The 18,878-nt window shown below is 43.2% G+C and overlaps 2 non-coding genes across 2 annotated transcripts; one reads left to right on the forward strand and one right to left on the reverse strand.

Moving 5' to 3' along the window:
- Positions 1–12,027: 12,027 nt before the first annotated feature.
- LOC116676174 (U5 spliceosomal RNA) lies at positions 12,028–12,144 on the reverse strand. The gene has a single exon (XR_004328606.1). It is a non-coding gene; the product is annotated as a U5 spliceosomal RNA (small nuclear RNA).
- Positions 12,145–13,628: 1,484 nt separating this feature from the next.
- On the forward strand, positions 13,629–13,700 carry trnag-ucc (transfer RNA glycine (anticodon UCC)). The gene has a single exon. It is a non-coding gene; the product is annotated as a tRNA-Gly (tRNA).
- Positions 13,701–18,878: the final 5,178 nt, after the last annotated feature.

Raw genomic sequence — 18,878 nt, forward strand, 5'->3', positions numbered from 1 at the left:
TGCAAAGTGCAGTATGAACAGGCTGTTGGTTGTGAGCTCCCCGGGGGTGTTTTATCTCCCGCATGCCTTAGCTCAAATGTCTGGTACATGTCAAATCGGAATGTTGTCGCGATGGTGAAGTGATACCAGTTTTGAATTTGTAGCTGTTGTGCTTTATTGTGATGATTCGGTGCTCAAAAATAGGGTTGACCCTGTAGGAAGAGTAGCCTATCATTGCGCTGAAGACACGAATTGAACTTGAAAATATTTGCGTTGTGTGTGTGTGTGTGTGTGTGTGTGTGTGTGTGTGTGTGTGTTTGTGTGTATGTGTGAGAGAGTGAGAGAGAATGTGCTCTTGTTTGTTAGTTGACCTGTGTGTGTGGTGTGTGTGTGTGTATGCGCGCGCGTTTCGTGCGCCCCTCATCCACGCACGCAGCTTCATCATTTTGGAGTCGCATCAACATGCTCTGACAGTTTTGTGTCACCTTATGAATTTTTGACTTGAAATGCGTAGGTGAGGCAGACGGGCTGGTTTAGAGAGACTACGGGCGCCAAGCCACCGGTTTTGGCACATAGAAAAAAATCTTTTGTGTGTGTGTGCGTGTGTGTGTGTGTCTCATCTTCTTTTCTCTCCCTTCATATCTTTCTCCAGGGTGAACTTGTGTGTGTGTGTGTGTGTGTGTGTGTGTTGTGTTGTGTGTGTGTGTGTGTGTGTGTTGAGGTAGAGAGAGCTGTGGAGGAGATGCAAAGATACAGTATGTTTGCAGAAGAAAGACTTGTCCTCCTCTTAAGTGTGTGTGTGTGTGTGTGTGTGTGTGTGTGTGTGTGTGTGTGTGTGTGTGTGTGTGTGTGTGTGTGTGTGTGTGTGAGAGAGGAGGAACAATATGGAAATTAAGTAAAAATAATGTTCCTTAATAAAAATTGATTATATGTGGGATTATATGTGGGGGGTATGTGGGACATACATACTGTCCTACATACCCCCCGGCCATAGTTACACAAGCACACCCAACTTGTGCCATATTTTACCAGCGCATCCTCTGTTTCCCCAAGCACTCTTTACCTAATACCCAATTATACAATACACAAATCCAGCAATCTTTATTTAAAAAGAATGCTATCCCATTGTTAGTACATGTGAGTGTCACTAGTCTAAAGCCTCCTGTCCACTATCTTGTCGGGATCATTTGGATGCAGCCTTGGCCCTTCCCCAGGCGAGGTCGCTGTTACTGAAGCTTCTAGTAATGAACCCATTTTCAAACCAATTCCTCTAAGTCAGAGGTCACTAATAGGCGGACCGTGGTCCGGATCCGGACCCAGCAGCCGTACTGTCCGGACCCGGATCAAAACCAATACATTATTGTGAATTATTGACTTTTGACGGAGCGTTTCTAATTTAACCTGCGTAGCCTTTCTGGCATTTATGGTACTGGTTCAGCACTCTGGCACTGCCCAGGAAACTCACAGACCAATAGCATGTGTTGTAAAGCATGTCACGTGACGATATTAAGCTAATCAAATCTGTGCATTCCGTTAACCACTGCAACTCGAGCGAGATATGCACACACACACAGGGAGAGACAAAGCGAAAGACACCCCGTTTTACATGGCGTGCTCTAAAAAAAGAAAAGTGGACAGCGAAAACAGAGCTTTCAATGAAGAATGGACAGATTCTTACATGTTCATTCTTCCCACGGGCAGTTTAAAACCGGTATGTCTCATATGTTCAGAGACTGTCGCAATTATTAAAAGCAGCAATGTGAAGCGCCACTATGAGACAAAGCACAAAACTTTTGACCAAATATACCCACTGACATCGGGACCGAGGGCACAGAAAATAAACGATCTAAAAGCCCAATATGATTGATCCAGCAGAATCCTGACGCATTCATTCACTGCTCAACAACGTGCTAATGAATGTTCCCTTAAAGTTGCCTGGATTTTGGGTAAACATAAAAAACCATTTACTGATGGAGGGGTTGTCAAGGAGTGCATGAGTGCTGTAGCTGAAACCTTACTTGAGGGAAAACAAAAAGAAGACTTGTGTGAAAAAATCAAACAAATACCTATGTCAGCATCCTCAGCCACACAGAAAACAGAAATATTAACCCAGGATGTGCTGGCTCAGCTGGATGAAGCGATTCACAAGGCACCATGCATTGGCTTAGCTGTAGATGAGTCCACTGATGTGTCTGACAATGCTCAGCTGTTAGTTTTTGTAAGGTTCTTCAACAAGGACAAAGAAGAGTTCTGTGAAGATCTGTTAGGTGTCACACCCCTTCAGACCAGTACAAGAGGAGAGGACATCTACCTGGCCATAAAGGAGATGTTAACAAAGAGGGCAATAGAGCTGAATCAAGTGGTTTCAATAACCACAGATGGAGCCCCAGCCATGGTAGGGAGAGAGAGAGGCGCTGTGGCAAGAATGAAAGAGGACAATCCTCAGCTCATCTCTTACCATTGCATAATTCATCAATCAGTCCTGTGCTCCACCCTGTCAGCCGAGTATGCTGAGGTGATAAACACAATGATGAGAATGATAAACTTTCTCAGAGCATCCTCTTCCCATCAGCATCGCATGCTCAGGGAATTCCTCAGAGAAGTTAATGCAAATGCTGACGACCTTCTGCTACACAACAATGTAAGATGGCTCAGCAAAGGTAGGGTGTTGGAGCGCTTTTGGTCCATAAGAGGGGAAATTGCAGCTTTCTTGGCACAGCTGAACAGCCAGAAGGCAACAACATTTTCTCTCTTTTTGAAGAATGTCAAGAAGATGGATATTGTGGCATTTTTGGTTGATATCACTTCACACCTGAAGGAACTGAATTTAAAGCTACAGGGCAAGGACAGTTCAGTTTGTGACCTGATGACAGTTGTCCGCTCCTTTCAGAGGAAACTTGCGTTGTTTAGGGAAGACCTGCAGGGAGACTTTTCACACTTCCCAACAGTGAAGGAACAGGTTCAGGGTGAGAGAGATGTGTCTTCTTTTGTTGACTTTGTTGGCAGGCTGATTGTAAACTTCAGAAAGCGTTTTGACAGCTTCAGCCTCGGACAGCAGCTCACCTTGTTCATTCAGAACCCATTCCTCATCACGGATGTCAGGGGGTTCTCAAACGAAGTCACACAGCTCTTCAAGTGGGCAAATGCTGGGCCTCTCCAGATGCAACTGGTGGATCTCCAAGCAGATGTGGCCTTGAAAGAGCATTTTGGAAAAACTACTCCTGCCACTTTCTGGCTTCAAATGGTCTCAGAGACCGCTTTCCCAGGTCTGAGGAAAGTAGCCGTGTACATCTTTACCATGTTTGGCTCCACATACAACTGTGAGGCAGCTTTCTCCACAATGAACATTATTAAAAGCAAATATCGATCCAGGCTCACCAATGAGCACCTACACATGTGCATGAGAATGGCCCTGACACCTTTCCAGCCCAGATTTAAAATCCTGGCAGGACAAGTAAGGGCTCACTTTTCTCACTAAGGAAGATAAAGTGGGGAAGTGGGATATAAAAGGGAAATAAAGAGAAAAGGAGGTGTTAAAGCTGTTGACATTATATATTTGTTCAAACTTAAGATGTGAAATGGAGTTAACTAAAAAGTAAAAGGGACACTCAAGCTATACATTTTATTTAATTTTTTTTTAAATTTAGCACTTTATTTTGAGATGTATTTATCATTTATTTTTAAATGCAGCCTTCATTTTATTAGAGTACTTATTATTTATGATCCCTACAGTTCAATAAATAAACTGACAATAAATATTGTTGAAATATTATTGAATTGTACTTTTATTTTGACAGTAATTTGTTGACTAGGATACTTACATATTTTCATACAACTATTAAGCTGTGGTACTGAATGATAACGCAAGTTAGTCATTGTGATATTGTGGACCTTTGCGTGACAAAATCTTCTCTATCTGGACCTCTTAGAAATTTAATTGAATACCCCTGCTCTAAGTGGTTCAGTGCTTCACCAAAGCTTCATCTGTCCTTCACTATCAGCACCTAGTTTCTTGACTTTGTAATGCCTTATGTCTACTGTAAAAATGTAAATTGAGTTGAGCCATAATTCATTTTTATTTATACCTTTGCTTTTCCTACTGTGACATGTCAAAATGTCAAAAGATGCATTGTTTGAAAACCCATCTCTACACATCCATGTTCCACTCCCACAGGTGGTTTCACACGTGCTAGTTGTCCCTTAAATTCACACTTTATTTTAGTAATGTATTGGTGTTTTTTTGTATTTAAAAAATACAGAAAAAATCTGTAAAGTTGAAAGGAAAATGTATGTAAAATTACAGTTTTGTTTACAGTCTGTGAAGTCCTTAACATTCCCTGACCGGGAATTGAACCCGGGCCGCGGCGGTGAGAGTGCCGAATCCTAGCCACTAGACCATCAGGGAGTCACGTCAGTCAAATTTATCTTTGTAGATGTGAGTTTCCTTTTCACTTACTGGAATGACTCATGTTGTTTTAGGCGAGGAATGGCGCCTGGCTAGAGCTTCAGAAGGCAGGACATGACAGATTACACATCTGTCACATGGTCAGTTTGTATTCTTAAGCTATTGACATTATTGTCCTATTGTCCTATTCAGTTTTAATCTCAGATGGCATCTAAGGCTAAGAAGCATCGTGCCATGGGGGACGATGAATGGCTGTCCCGGCTGAGGACGTTTGCCTCTACAGGGGTCTGGCCTACTGATGCTGGGAATAGACCAACCCCTAGTTAAAGAGATGGCATGAGCTCTATCTTAAGGTACAGCTTTTTACATGTTTTTTTAACAACTATCAACAATTAATTAATGTCATGTAACATTCTGGTGCATTTTAATTTTGGTGAATTACAGATAGAGAAGTGTCCACTCCAGCAGCGGGGACAGATGTCTCTTTTTGGTGGAGCACAGGTCTGCACGTGTGGATTTCACACTAAGAAGGTAAAGTTAATTGGGATACTTAAATGATTGAAATTGACTTATATCTGTGGCTGTTGATTTCTTTGATATTTTTATTAGAAAACTAATGTGCAGACAGCCACACCTGCTGCTGCAGCTGGCCCAGCTCCGTCAACTGCTGCTGACCCTGCTGCTCCAACTGGTGCTGGACCCTCTGCTGGTCGAGTGCCACCCAAATTATCCCTTGAAATGATACCCACCACTACTATTTAATGAAAAATAATAATATATTACATTATATTATAATATAGTGTTTAATATTCTTCTCAGTAATGAGGGAATGCAAAATGTTAACACAGTACAACTTTAATTTCAGGAACAAAGGCCAACAGCCTAAACTTTCAGCTGTTTCTGCTAGAAGGCCTGAGCAGGTGGAACCAGGACCAGGCTGCACAGTCTCTTGCCACCAAAACCCTCGCATCTCCTCAGCTACTCTGGAGACCTTGTCCAGTCGGTCAACACCAATAGTCTCCCTCCCAAAACACCGGTATGTTAAGCAGCAGGCATGTTATTCAGCATTCATTAACTCTGCATTTACATATTATTGTTTATTTATGCATTTGTGCTCATTCATCCTTATAAGATCTCTCTTTATTATGTTGTCCACCACCCAGGAGAGCTTATTGGTGTTGACTACTTGTATAATCAGACAGGGCAGCCCATTCAGGACATGAACCCAGACTCTGAGAAGACAGATGAGCTGTTGGAAGATATCAACATTGGGGAGGAGCAGGAAGATGAAGGCTTTGAGGACCAGGATCTAGACCCAACAGTTGTGAACCTGATATCAGCATCTGTTCCAGGCCAGTGTGTTGATTCATCCAGCCAGCCTGCTGCTACGTCTGTGTCCACCCAGCCTGCTGCTACCTCAGTGTCCACCCCAGCTTCCCAACCTGCTGCCGCCTCAGTGTCCTCCCCAGCTACCCAGCCTGCTGCTGCCTCTGTGTCTACCCCAGCTACCCAGCCTGCTGCTGCCTCCATGCCTGAAGAACAACTAGTAAGAGAGATTAAAGAATAGCTAAGAAAAAGAATACCTAAATGGGTAATTATTCCATAGTATTGTGTGCGTAATATTAGTGATAACTTTTAATCGTTGGTCTGATGTTGTTTTTCAGGCTGTGGATGAACACAACATGCCGGGAATGGCTCTTGTGGACAGCCCAGCAGAGTATCTGGTGGGTCTGAAGAACCATACTGGTTTGACCTTGAGCAACCAACATGCCAGCACCATCACTGACCTCTGGCAGAGCCTGCTGCCATAGGACCAGCAACGGGTGGTGTTTGCTGCCAGACACCAAGACAGGCTCATAGCAGGAAAGTTCAGGTCTCCAAAACTACGGGCAGAGTTTACTCCTGGTGTGGAGAGCCTGAAGCGGTGTGTGCTGGGATCCATTGCCTCCCCTGCCCAGTGGCCAGACTGCTGCCGCTTGGTGGAAGCCATTTGTATCAGACTCTGTGATTTACACAAGAATCCGAGAAGGAAAGTAAAGGGTAAAGTACAGGACTATACTTCGAGATGGACTTGTGTCCTGCAGGATTACCGCAAAATCCGGCAGTAAAGCTGTTCACCTCTAATCTGCTTTACTTTCTGCGCTACACATCTGCTCCCTCTGCCAAGGACACGAGACAAGACGAATCAAAACAAAAGGAAGACACAACAAAGTGCGGCAGTGATCCAGCACAGCCCCCACCTGTGCAAAGATTTGACCCTGGGAGACCAGAGAGCAGAGACACGAAACCTCCACTCCCCTCTTCACCCGTTCAGCACCCCTCAAACCCCCCTACCAACCCCGAACCTTCTGAGGATTCATCGCTGTCTCTACTGATGTCTCCACACTCCCTTTCCCTTTCCCCCATCAATTATACACCCCTTCCTACCCCCATGGCTCAACCCCGGGCAAAAGTAAAACGCCAAGCACCACTACCAGGATGTCAGAAAACTCCTTCCCCCCAGACTGATAAGGACGCTTGTGTGCAAAATCTGGCAAGCACTATCTGATATGTGTTGGGCCTTGGCTGCAGGACTAGTGATACTAATGACTTTTTCCAAGACAAGCCTGGGCCCTGTGGATTCAATTCTTCCTCAATTTATGTTGTGATAGGTAATAGGAAAAGAATGGTGAATAAGCACTTAACTGCAAACTTAGCAAATTTAGCATCCATTCCTCGTCAGCTACAGCCTGTCCCAAAAAATGAAAACACACTAACACTAGCCTTACTAAACGTCAGGTCTTTGGCAGGAAAATCATTTTTAATCAATGATTTTATTATTAAGCACAATCTAGATTTTATGTTTTTAACTGAAACCTGGTTAGACCATAATAACAGCGCTGCTGTTCTTATTGAGTCAGCTCCCCCAAACTTCAGTTTTATGAGTGAGAATAGAGTGAATAAGAAAGGAGGTGGAGTTGCTATTTTGTTTAATGACTCATTCCACTGTACGAAAATATGTTATGGAAATTTTGTTTCTTTTGAATATGTTGCTCTTCAATTAAGATCTTCCCCTCAAGCGATATTTCTAAATATCTACAGGCCACCTAAATATTGTGCAACCTTCATTGATGACTTCACTGAACTGCTGTCTATAATTTGTATTGACTTTGATTGTGTAATCATTGCGGGTGATTTTAACATTCATGTTGACAACCCCCAGGACAGGGGGACCAAAGAACTGTGTTGTGTTTTTGAGAACTATGGACTGACTCAGCATGTGACAGAGCCCATTCACAATAAGGGACACACTCTGGACTTGATTGTCTCCAAAGGTCTGAACATTTCCAAGGTTTTGGTGACTGACGTTGCTCTGTCTGATCATTCCTGTGTTTTCTTTAACGGCTCTATCTCTGTGCCCAAAAGTGTCCAAACAAAGATAATCAGAAAACGGTATATCACTGAAAACACCAGTGAAACATTTATTCAGCTTTTTTCCTCCACACCCGCCCTCTCTGGGCTATCAGTGACTGAGCTTGTAGATAATTTCAACTGTAAAATTACAAATGTTATTGATGCTATTGCTCCCACTAAGGTCAAAGTTGTCTCTGGTAAGAAAAGGTCTCCATGGAGAAATGTCCCACTGGTGAGAACAGAAAAAAGAGTGTCGAAAAGCTGAACGAAGGTGGCGAAAAACAAATCTCCTGGTCCATTATAACACCTATAAAGAGAGACTTCGCATTTATAATTTGGAACTGAGGAATGCAAGAAGGTCCTTCTTCTCTGATATTATCTCTAGAAACAATAATAATTCACGTGCTTTGTTTGCTACTGTTGATAGGTTAACAAACCCTCCAGTGCCAGTAGCATCTGAACTTTTATCTACCAAGGCCTGCAATGACTTTGCATCCTTCTTCAAAGACAAAATTCTGAAGATTAGACAAACAGTCAGTGCCTCCATATCAAGTACAGGACATGTGTTGTCACAGTGTTCAAGCAAAACTATTTCCAATATGACAGAATTTCATATAATCAACCATGAAAACCTGGAGGACATTATACAACATCTGAAATCCTCCTCCTGTTGCCTTGATATTCTACCAACGGGTGTTTTCAAAAGTGTTTCAACTTGTTTGGCTTCTGATCTTCTACAGATTGTGAACACGTCTCTTCTTTCAGGTATCTTTCCACAGGCCCTGTAAACTGCAGTAATCAAGCCTCTATTAAAAAAGAACAATCTAGACACATCAATAATGAGCAACTATAGGCCGATATCAAACCTTCCGTTTTTAAGTAAAATCATTGAAAAAGCGGTTTTTCTACAACTTAGCCATTTCCTGTCACTAAACAACAGTTTTGATACCTTTCAGCTACCTTTAAACTGGTTTGAAACCTACTTACAGAATAGGGATTACTTTGTGACAATAGGTAATTATACATCCGAGCATACAAATATGACGTGTGGAGTTCCCCAAGGCTCTATTCTGGGGCCTCTTCTGTTTAACATCTACATACTCCCACTGGCCCAGATTATGGAGAACAACAAAATAAGTTACCATAGTTATGCGGACGACACACAAATTTACATAACCTTATCGCCAGGGGACTATAGTCCAATACAAAAACTGACTAAGTGCATTGAACAAATTAACGGCTGGATGTGCCAGAACTTTCTGAAATTAAATGAAGGAAAAACTGAGGTGGTTGTTTTTGGAGCAAAAGAGGAACGATTAAAAGTCTGCGCTCAGCTTCAAACCACAATGTTAAAAACAACAGACAAAGCCAGAAATCTTGGTGTAGTCATGGACTCAGACCTGAATTTTAACAGCCACATTAAGACAATTACAAAGTCAGCCTACTATCACCTTAAGAATATATCAAGGGTTAAAGGACTTATGTGTCAACAGGATTTGGAAAAACTTGTCCATGCCTTTATCTTCAGTAGACTTGACTACTGTAACGGGGTCTTTACAGGTCTCCCTAAAAAATCAATCAGACAGCTGCAGCTGATTCAGAACGCTGCTGCTCGGGTCCTCACTAAGACCAAGAGACTGGATCACATCACTCCAGTTCTGAAGTCTTTACACTGGCTTCCTGTGTCTCAAAGAATTGATTTCAAAGTACTCTTGCTAGTTTATAAATCTCTAAATGGTTTAGGGCCAAAATACATTTCTGATCTGCTACTACACTATGACCCCCCCAGACCTCTCAGGTCATCTGGGACAGGTCTGCTTTCTGTCCCCAGAGTCAGAACTAAACAGGTGGAATCAGTTAAAGCTTGTTGCGTATTTCATTAGCATTGTGTTGGGTGATGGGGGCGGGTGGGGCTTGAAAAATCCCCCGTCCCCCGATTTTACCGTCACTTTTTAATGACAAAATCAAGTTTGTGTTTTGGTAAAAATACTTTGTATCAAATGTTTCCTGTTGTCAAATGATATCGGAAAGCTGAATCTGGCAGTGGAGCCATGAAAAGACCCCATGCCAATCTACCTGACCATAGTCTTTCAAGTCAGTGACAAATTCAAGCTGCATTTCCTTTTTACCAAAATTCAAGTTCCAATGTTGGTAAAAATGTTTTGCTTCAAAAGTAGTCTTTCGTCCAATATTATCATAAAGCTCAGTCTGGCAGTGGAGCCATAAAAACACCACATGCCAAACAAACTACTTAACAATTGCCTTTCAAGTCACTGACTGGTCACATTTACTTGATGAAAAATTACTATTATGCTGTTTTAATGTGGCTCGTTGGTCTAGGGCAGTGGTTCCCAAACTTTTTCAGCTCAAGACCCAAAAGAGAAATTTGGTGTCTCCCCGGGACCCAAATTTACAGAAATACACCATGAATCATTGTAATATCTACATTTTTTAAACTGTGGACAAAAGACGGAACAAACCATGAATTTAAATGTATATAAAATATGTTTATTCCATTATTAAAGTAAACAAAAACAGAAAAGATCTCTATTCTCCTTTCTGTGTCTCAACCCTTTCTCAACTCATTTTCTTATCCCCTCCTAGGATAAGAGAAGAGAGAGAGAGAGAGAGAGAGAGAGAAAAAAAGCATCTGAGCTGAACAGACCAGTGTAGCAAAAAAAGAAAACTCATTCAATTAAGATTGATATGCATTTTACTCTGCCAATTGGCGACCCAATAAAACGGGTCTGCGACCCATTTTGGGTCCCGACCCTAAGTTTGGGAAACACTGGTCTAGGGGTATGATTCTTGCTTCGGGTGCGAGAGGTCCCGGGTTCAACTCCCGGACGAGCCCTGACGCTATGTGCTGTTTCAACCCTACTCTATACTTTAAAATCCAGTTAATTCTTAAATTAACCCAGAGTAGGAGCCAGCACAATTGTAGTACAGCATGTTGGCAATTTTCATATCCTGCTTCAACAGCATGCAATAGAAAAAAACTGGGAAAAGATTTGAGGAACAATGAGCAGGACATGACTCTCCTTGTTCATTGGTCTAGGTTTATGATTCTCGCTTAGGGTGCGATGGGTCCTGGATGAGACTACTTTGCATAGAAGTAGAGGAATGGATTGAATAATCTGGTTTATTTATTGAATATGATGGAAAAGAGTGTCTCACACAAACGTTTCATGAATATCACGTAAAGCCTGTCGTAAAAGGATTTCTGCGCTCATATCTACCCCACCTCTTTTTTTTGTTTCTTGTTATATCTCGGCAAGAAGTATAAGGCTTTTGAGTCGTCTGTCCGTCTCTACATCAGAATCAGAAATTCTTCATTGATCCCTGAAGGGAAACTCTGGAAAAAAACTTCTCCTTTAAGCCGGATTTCAGCTTTGAGCCTCTACAGTCCTACGCTCTACCAACTGAGCTATCGAAGGGAGCTAGCAAATGTATATGCACTTTCCATTCTTGTGAATGTGATAACACAGGACCCCCTGGAGGTGCTTTCAGGAGCGCACTTCCAGTCTCAACACCCAGATGTATTACAAGATTTGAAGTGAACATTTGCGTTGACCAGTGATGGTGGTATAGTAGTGAGCACATCCCCTGAAGATTTTCAGATTTTTTTTTCTTTTTCCTGAGATAGATTTAGACTTATTTTTATTAATCCTTTGGGATGACTCCCACAAGGATATTGAAATATCACTGAATAAAAGAAGAAACCTGGGTAAAACATGTAATGTTAATGTTGTATATGGCTTCAAAACCTGTAAATGCAACTGTGGTGGCTGGAAATCAAACCTGGGCAAAATGCTTGCACTGCTATGGTATAAATCATAGTCGAAAAGTAACACACCTGTTGCCTTTCTGCTGGACAATAGACAATAGTTCACTGCAAATCTTGTAACACAGACTAAAAATAAATGCTAAGAGATACATTGGTGGAGACAGACAGACAAGAGATTATACATGAAGGCCTCATTAGTTTGTCACCAACATTAAATAATGCCTTTTGTTGTCGGCAGGATTTGAACCTGCGCGGGGAGACCCCAATGAACTTCTAGTCCATCTTCTCGGCCATGGCAACCTGTAAAGCAGAACTATACCTGTTTGCACAAATGTTCATAAACTTTTAAATTGGTTAGTAGTAGTTACCAGACACGGGCAAAGGTCTAAAATCACTTTTCTGGGTGGTATTAAAAACAGAGCTCATGAGTAAAAGCAAAGGTAAGCAAAAACAAGTACAAAAGGCTCGGCCAAAACAGCAAAGTCCACCAAAAATAGTTTCAACTCATCGGCGTTCTCCTCCAAGGAAGTCTTTAGTAAAAGCCTAAAGACTTGTCTGTTATAAAGAGAAACCAGAGTGAGTACAGCCGTCTGCTTGAGTGCAGCAGAAAACCCTAGTCGACCCAGTCCAAACCATCGCGGTAAGCCTCCCTGGGTGTCCAAACTAAAATGATACGAGGCAAGTTGGTAGACTCCTTACTGATGTTTATATCTGTACTCACAATGCCCTTTTTAAAACACCAGAAAATCACAAGTGTTACATGTGAATAATCAATGTGTGAGTAATCAGGAAGCTCACATAAAAGATAGTGGCAAGGTCTACCAAATGTTTAACTTGAACCTTGGTTGTCACAGGTTCCCAAACCTTCCCTCAAAATATGAATCTGAGACTTAGAAAACAGAGCAGAGTGGCGCAGCGAAAGCGTGCTGGGCCCATAACCCAGAGGTCGATGGATCGAAATCATCCTCTGCTAATTAAGTTAAATTACATTAAGTCCATTTCCTGTTTGTTGATGTTTAACAAAGCAGTGTCTGAAGTGAAATATATACAGTGCTCATACCTGCCTGCTGTAACACCCTTAAGAACTGGAGCATAATACAATAAACATTCTACACAATGGTACAAATAAATAAAAGTAAAATAGAAACTGCAAAACATGTACTGTTAAAGTTCTTGTTGTGCTGTGTGATTGGCTGAGATATAAAAGGGAGCGCATACTGCTTAGTTTGTGTGACAGGAGGTCTTAGTCTACCACTACGTTCTATAACCCTACCAGTCAGATTACCACAGGAGGTAATATCTTCTGCAGCTCTTTTAAAGACTCTACCATAATACCTGCTGGAGATGCATGGTACTCATACATGTAAAGCATGAGCTCTACCACTGAGCTACACCCCCTGAAGAATTTCAGATTTTTTTTGACTTTTTTCTGAGATAGACTTAGACTTATCTTTATTAATCCTTTTGGGATGACTCCCGCAAGGAAATTGAAATATGCGGTGGCTTGAAATCAAACCTGGGCAAAATGATTGCACTGCTATGGTATAAATCATAGTCGAAAAGTAACACACCTGTTGCCTTTCTGCTGGACAAAACAACGTTCACTGCAAATCTTGTAAGACAGATTAGTAAGAAATATATTGGTGGAGACTGGTTGCTTCCAGTACCTATGAGATAAGACAATATTGTTTATGAAGGCACATCTGCGATTTGGTAAACTGGGATGTGTCATTAGTTTGCTACCACTCTTAAAAAACACTGCTCGTTGTCGGCAGGATTTGAACCTGCGGGGGGAGACCCCAATGGATTTCTAGTCCATCGCCCTAACCACTCGGCCACGACAACCTGAAAACCAGCTCTATACCTGTTTGCACAAATGTTCATAAACGTTTCTATTGGTTAAGACTGTAACTTAAGATGTCGTTGTAATCACATTCAGATCACCTCAAATAAAGACACTGATGATCATTGTGTTCATAAGTGCTTCTCTTTAGGGTTGTCTTGGTTGTGAGTTCATCATCAGACACTAACACATGCAGAGCAAGTATATTTCAGCAGTTGTCAGCGATGGTGGTATAGTGGTGAGCATAGCTGCCTTCCAAGCAGTTGACCTGGGTTCGATTCCCAGCCGTCGCAGTAACTGTTTTTGGGTTGTGGTACTTTCTTTTTGTACAAGAAGTCAGCAGAAAGGTTACTTGCCCAACCTGGTTTGATAAAACATTAGATCTCAATTTTGGCAAGTTGATAAAATCTCTTTGAGCTGCATGATTATGGCCAAAATGATAACAACAATTACTTTGATCAATATGGAGATCACGATTAATTATCACAACTATTTGTTGATTTTCTACCCCAAAGTGCTGGAAAGGAAGGTTTCACCAATCGTTGAACCTCAGGTTATCAAGGAACAATCTCAGCAAGGTGATTGATGGATGATTCTAGTTACTTCACCAAGTTCAGCCCAAATGACACAGCTGCAAGACATCACATTGGTTGGCATCCAGTTATGTAATATATGCAAATGGCAGTGGTGGGATTTGAACCCACGCCTCCAGAGAGACTGGAGCCTTAATCCATCGCCTTAGACCACTCGGCCACAGTACCTGCAATTAACAACTTTCCACATCATGACAAACACAGGCACCGTAATCAACCGTATGCTTGTTAATGTTATTGGAAAACTTGATGTAATACAAGCAAATACTTAAGGCCCCACCCAACAGTTTTGTGATATGTGGCGGGCAACTGTATGTCAATGATCAAGCTTGTTGCTGTGACCAAGAAACCACCAGCACAATGACTGGTGCATCATCAGTTTAAAAATTGTCTTGGATGCCAAATATTTGAATTCAAAGTCAGAATCCAATTGAGATGTAAGAAAAATACAATGCACGTCCAGCTTCTACATTTCCGCATGAGTCAGCTTCCCCAATTTCTAAGGAAATATAAACAGGAAAATAGCCTGATAAGCAGACATGTGCAGCTCAACCTCAAAAAGCCATAAAGCAAATGCTTGTGGCTTAAAGATCGAGCTCCCGTTCATTAAACATCAGACAGGCGTAGTCTCTGTGGCGCAATAGATCAGTGCAGTTGGCTATTAGCTGAAAGGATGGTGGTTCAAGTCCACCCAGGGAAGTGTGTTGCTTTGATAACTTGCATGCTTGGCATGCAGGTCACTTGATGTAATACAAGCAAATACATGAGGCCCTACCCAACAGTTTTGTGATATCTAGTGTTGGGGAAATCCTTCTATAAACTGACAACTGACTCCATGATGTATTAACACAGCGTTTATTCTTGTGGTCAACAGATGAAATGCGTTTCCGAGCAGTTACACGTGCACGGACCTGATGGAGACTTGTCTAGTACAGAGGTCCCCCAAAAGGCACTTAAACAATATTGTGCTCAGGGTTATATTGGTTCCCCTTGTGGGGCCTGATTGGTCAGCTATACTGTTGCTGGGTTACACTCTCTGCTCTGCCTCTTCCCTCTTTCTTCTTATTATTTTCAGTTATCATTTACCTCACCAGACAGCTATGTTCACTCCCTCCTTAGTTTGTATGTCCTGTTCTCTGAGTTATCAGACCGTCCTGAACTTCAGTGTCCTTGGCCTCACCATCTCCTCCTCCCGTGCTCACTGTAGCATATCTGACTAAGATAGCCCTGTCTGTTCTCTCCCTCCTAGCTGTAACCCAGCTGCAAAGCATAATGTATAATATGTCACACATACACACACTCTTATTTAGTCTTTGGTTAATTCAGTATATACTTTAAGCCAGCTTTTACGTGGCCGTTCCTGAGTGCCCTGTTCATCACCACCTCAGTCATTGTATTATTTTCCCACAAATTCCCCTTTTCGCACCTACTAGGTGCGAACACCTTTTACACTAACTGCAGTGCCTCAACGTCCTCCCCGTCCTCTGGCATGGTGAGTAATGGCAGCATCCCAGCGGAATAGGGAGGCGGCGCTTTTCTTTGGACAAGGCAGTGGTGATGAGCCGGGATGTCATGGTCCGCAGGCAGGGCACACAGCAACACCCACAGGTAACTAGAATAGCGAGAAAAACAGCAATAGATGTCAAACAAGCAGTGATAAGATTCTTCCATTTGCCAAAAAAGGTTGTCATCCACCCCTCCAATGGATTTGATACACCTGAGGCGTCATGCATCTCCTGGGAAAGGGCTCGAAGTTGGTTCAAAGCCCTGGTGACCTTCCCATCCGGGGCAGTGTTGTTAGGGATGACCGTACAGCACATCTCTCCGAACATGGAACAGACTCCTCCTTTTTCAGCCAACAGCATGTCCAGCGCCATCCTATTCTGGAGCGCCATGAGGGACGTTGGGGCCGTCTGCTCGGCCAGGCCTTCGATGGCATCCCTAGTTGCATTGCTCAAGCGTAAAACATTATAATGCACAAAATTTATCCTATCTACATTTTTGCTGGGAGTGACGGGGAAGATGGCTGAAAGCAGTGGTATATTCTCAAATCCTGCGGCTATTTGATCTGCCAATTTGTATTCATTCGGGACACCCCTAGGAACTCCTATGCTGTCTATATAGGTTGGGGTTCCCGCCCATGGATCAAAAGCCGGGCCTTGCATACTACGGGCCCTGCGCCTTCTCTTTACGGTCAGTTGCACAGCCTTATGGTGGGTATAGTGGACTCTACTCCCCACCAAAGATATGGGCATAGCTAATCTAACCATAGCACAAACTCCTGACGTTTGATTTGGGAACTTTATCTGGGAGTACAACCTAAGACCACCACAATAGTAGAATAGTCCTATTCTAGCCACTGGGCCTAGGGCTGTTTTGTTTTGTACAGTTGTATTACACCAGTCTGGGGGTATATCACCTAGTTTGATTGTGGGCTTGCTTGATCCGGTGAGATTGAAACAGTGATATCTTGCACCCTCCCCCTTTATGGCGGTAAAATACCCTGGTTTTTCAAAGCCTGGGGGAAAGAGGGATGCTAGGGTAGTACAATTGCGGGAAGCTGTCTTAGAGTGTGTGAAGTTCAACATGCATGCATATCCTGCTGGGTCCTCATTAGGAAACAACGGGGCCGGGTTAGTGAACATGACTGGTCTAGCTGTGGCACAGGCCACGCACCCTTCCATGTGTTGTTCTTTGGCATTCTGTATTAGCCACCTGATCCATAAATTGTCCTGGCCTGCACCTGCTGATAACTCTAACACATCTTCCACCCTCATTTTAGAGAAGTCCTGCACTATTACGTCTTCCTCCTTCAGAGGGGGTTTTACTGTAGTCTCTGCCATGTCAGTGTCATTCTGTGTGTGCGTGAGGGGATCCAAAATATTTATCTGCAGGGGGGTTATCTGGTCACTTCCTGCTATCCATACACCTATGGCTAACATCCACACATCCTGACCGTTCCTGCTCCCAATTGCTCTATTTACTGACAGGGTTATGGGATTTTTCGTGGGGTCTGAACTATAGTCCCGCTGTATAGATAATATCTCCCATTCATCTTGTTGTACCCACCAATCTCTTTTGTCTGTCAACCTCGCCCATGGTTTCCACCCTCCTGTTGTCCAACCCGCGTCATACCAGCTGTTACAGAGACTACCTTTCACCTGTCCGGAAGCGCTCCTTTCACAGTCCTCTACCTTTTGATAGTCGTCACAGATGTACACATCTGTGTTTTTGTAGAAACTATTATACCCCCCGCAGTCTATAGCCTGACACAAATCAAAGGTAAATGACGTGGTTGAGTCTCTCACATAGGGGAGAGTCAATCTGGCACCGCACCTTGGGGATGGGCCCTTAGTGTGTTGCTTCACTACTGCCCAAACTGCTCTTCTTTTCTCTCGTCTAGTTTCATTTCCTTTGTTACTGAGAGGTGGTTGGACACTACCGGGTGATTGTTCTTTGTGGTCTCGGTCCCCATACGCATGTTCCAACCCCAGAATTAATGCTGCAACTCCCACTACTACTACTACTGCTAGGACAACTGTTGTCTTTTTCCCAAACCCCATTGCCTTCCAAGTTATGGATGTACTATGTGGGGGCTGTTCCCCGCCAAAACATCTCTTCCATCTATACATTTTGGATTGCTTTTCTAATTTCTGCCAATGGGCGGCTAGGAGGTGCGACTGGGGCACAATGTGTCAGGTGGTGCCAAGGTGCTCCTTTTTTACCTTTAACCTGGACCGAGTGTGAAGTAACCTCCCTTACTTCGTAAGGCCCGGACCACCTGGGGTCAGTCCACTTCCTCTTGTGAACTTTGACCCTGACCCAGTCGCCTACCTTGACAGGTAGTGTTGCTTCCTCCTGCGGTTTCCTGTTCGCCAACTGGACCTGCGTAGAAAGGGCTGAAACCAGAGATGTTAGCTTTTTCATATAGTCTGTCATTTCTATTTGCTGAACATCTAACATTGGCATGTGGCCTCCATCTAGTGGAGGTCCTGGCATTTTTCTCCCTGTCATTATTTCGTGTGGGGTCAAATGTGTTTCTCGTCCTTCTGAGGACCTCATAGCCATGAGGGCCAATGGGAGCGCTTCTACCCATGTTAACTTGCTTCCTGCACATGCCTTGGCTATCTTAGCCTTCAATGTCTGGTTTGCTCTTTCCACCATTCCCTGTGACTGTGGATGATAAACTGATCCGAAGGCATGAGTGATTCCCAGGGCCTGTTCTACTTCTCTTAGTAGTTTGTTGTTAAAATGTGTGCCATTATCTGACCTTATTTGCCTGGGGACCCCATACCTCGGGATGAGTTCAGTTTTGAGCCATTTCACCACTGTTTTTGCGTCCTCTTTCCGGTGGGAATGGCTTCTACCCACCTAGAGAACCTGTCTACCATCACCAGAAGATACCTTTTTCCCCCTACCACATTTTCTGCGCCCATATCAGTATAATCTATACTGATATCTTGAAAACAAGCTGTGGGGACTGGGTACGCTCCTTTTAGTGTGGTGTATGGTTTCTGAACATTATGCTCTCCACACACCCTGCATTCCTGACAAAAATGTGTCACCATGTCCCTCAAATTGGGGTGCCACCACAGCTCAGACAGATTCAGGAGAGTCTGTTTTCTTCCTTCATGTGTTGGTCTGTGTGCCTCAGGTAGCAACATTCTGCACATCTCGGCTGATGCTGCTATCTTTCCTTGATGAGACCTCCATATCCCATCTTTGTCTTTTGTGGCGCCGCTCCGCTGCCACTGATTCCATTCATAGGCTCCTGCCTTTTTCTGCATTTCTAGAATGTCTTTAGGCTCCAGTGCCATTGGTTGTGATTCTATCTCTTTCGATAGTACCATCTGTTTTGGGAGTATCCTCCCGCTCTTT

This window comes from Etheostoma spectabile, unplaced genomic scaffold (genome assembly GCF_008692095.1).
Source record: "Etheostoma spectabile isolate EspeVRDwgs_2016 unplaced genomic scaffold, UIUC_Espe_1.0 scaffold00002806, whole genome shotgun sequence".
In the NCBI taxonomy this organism is placed as follows: domain Eukaryota; kingdom Metazoa; phylum Chordata; class Actinopteri; order Perciformes; family Percidae; genus Etheostoma; species Etheostoma spectabile.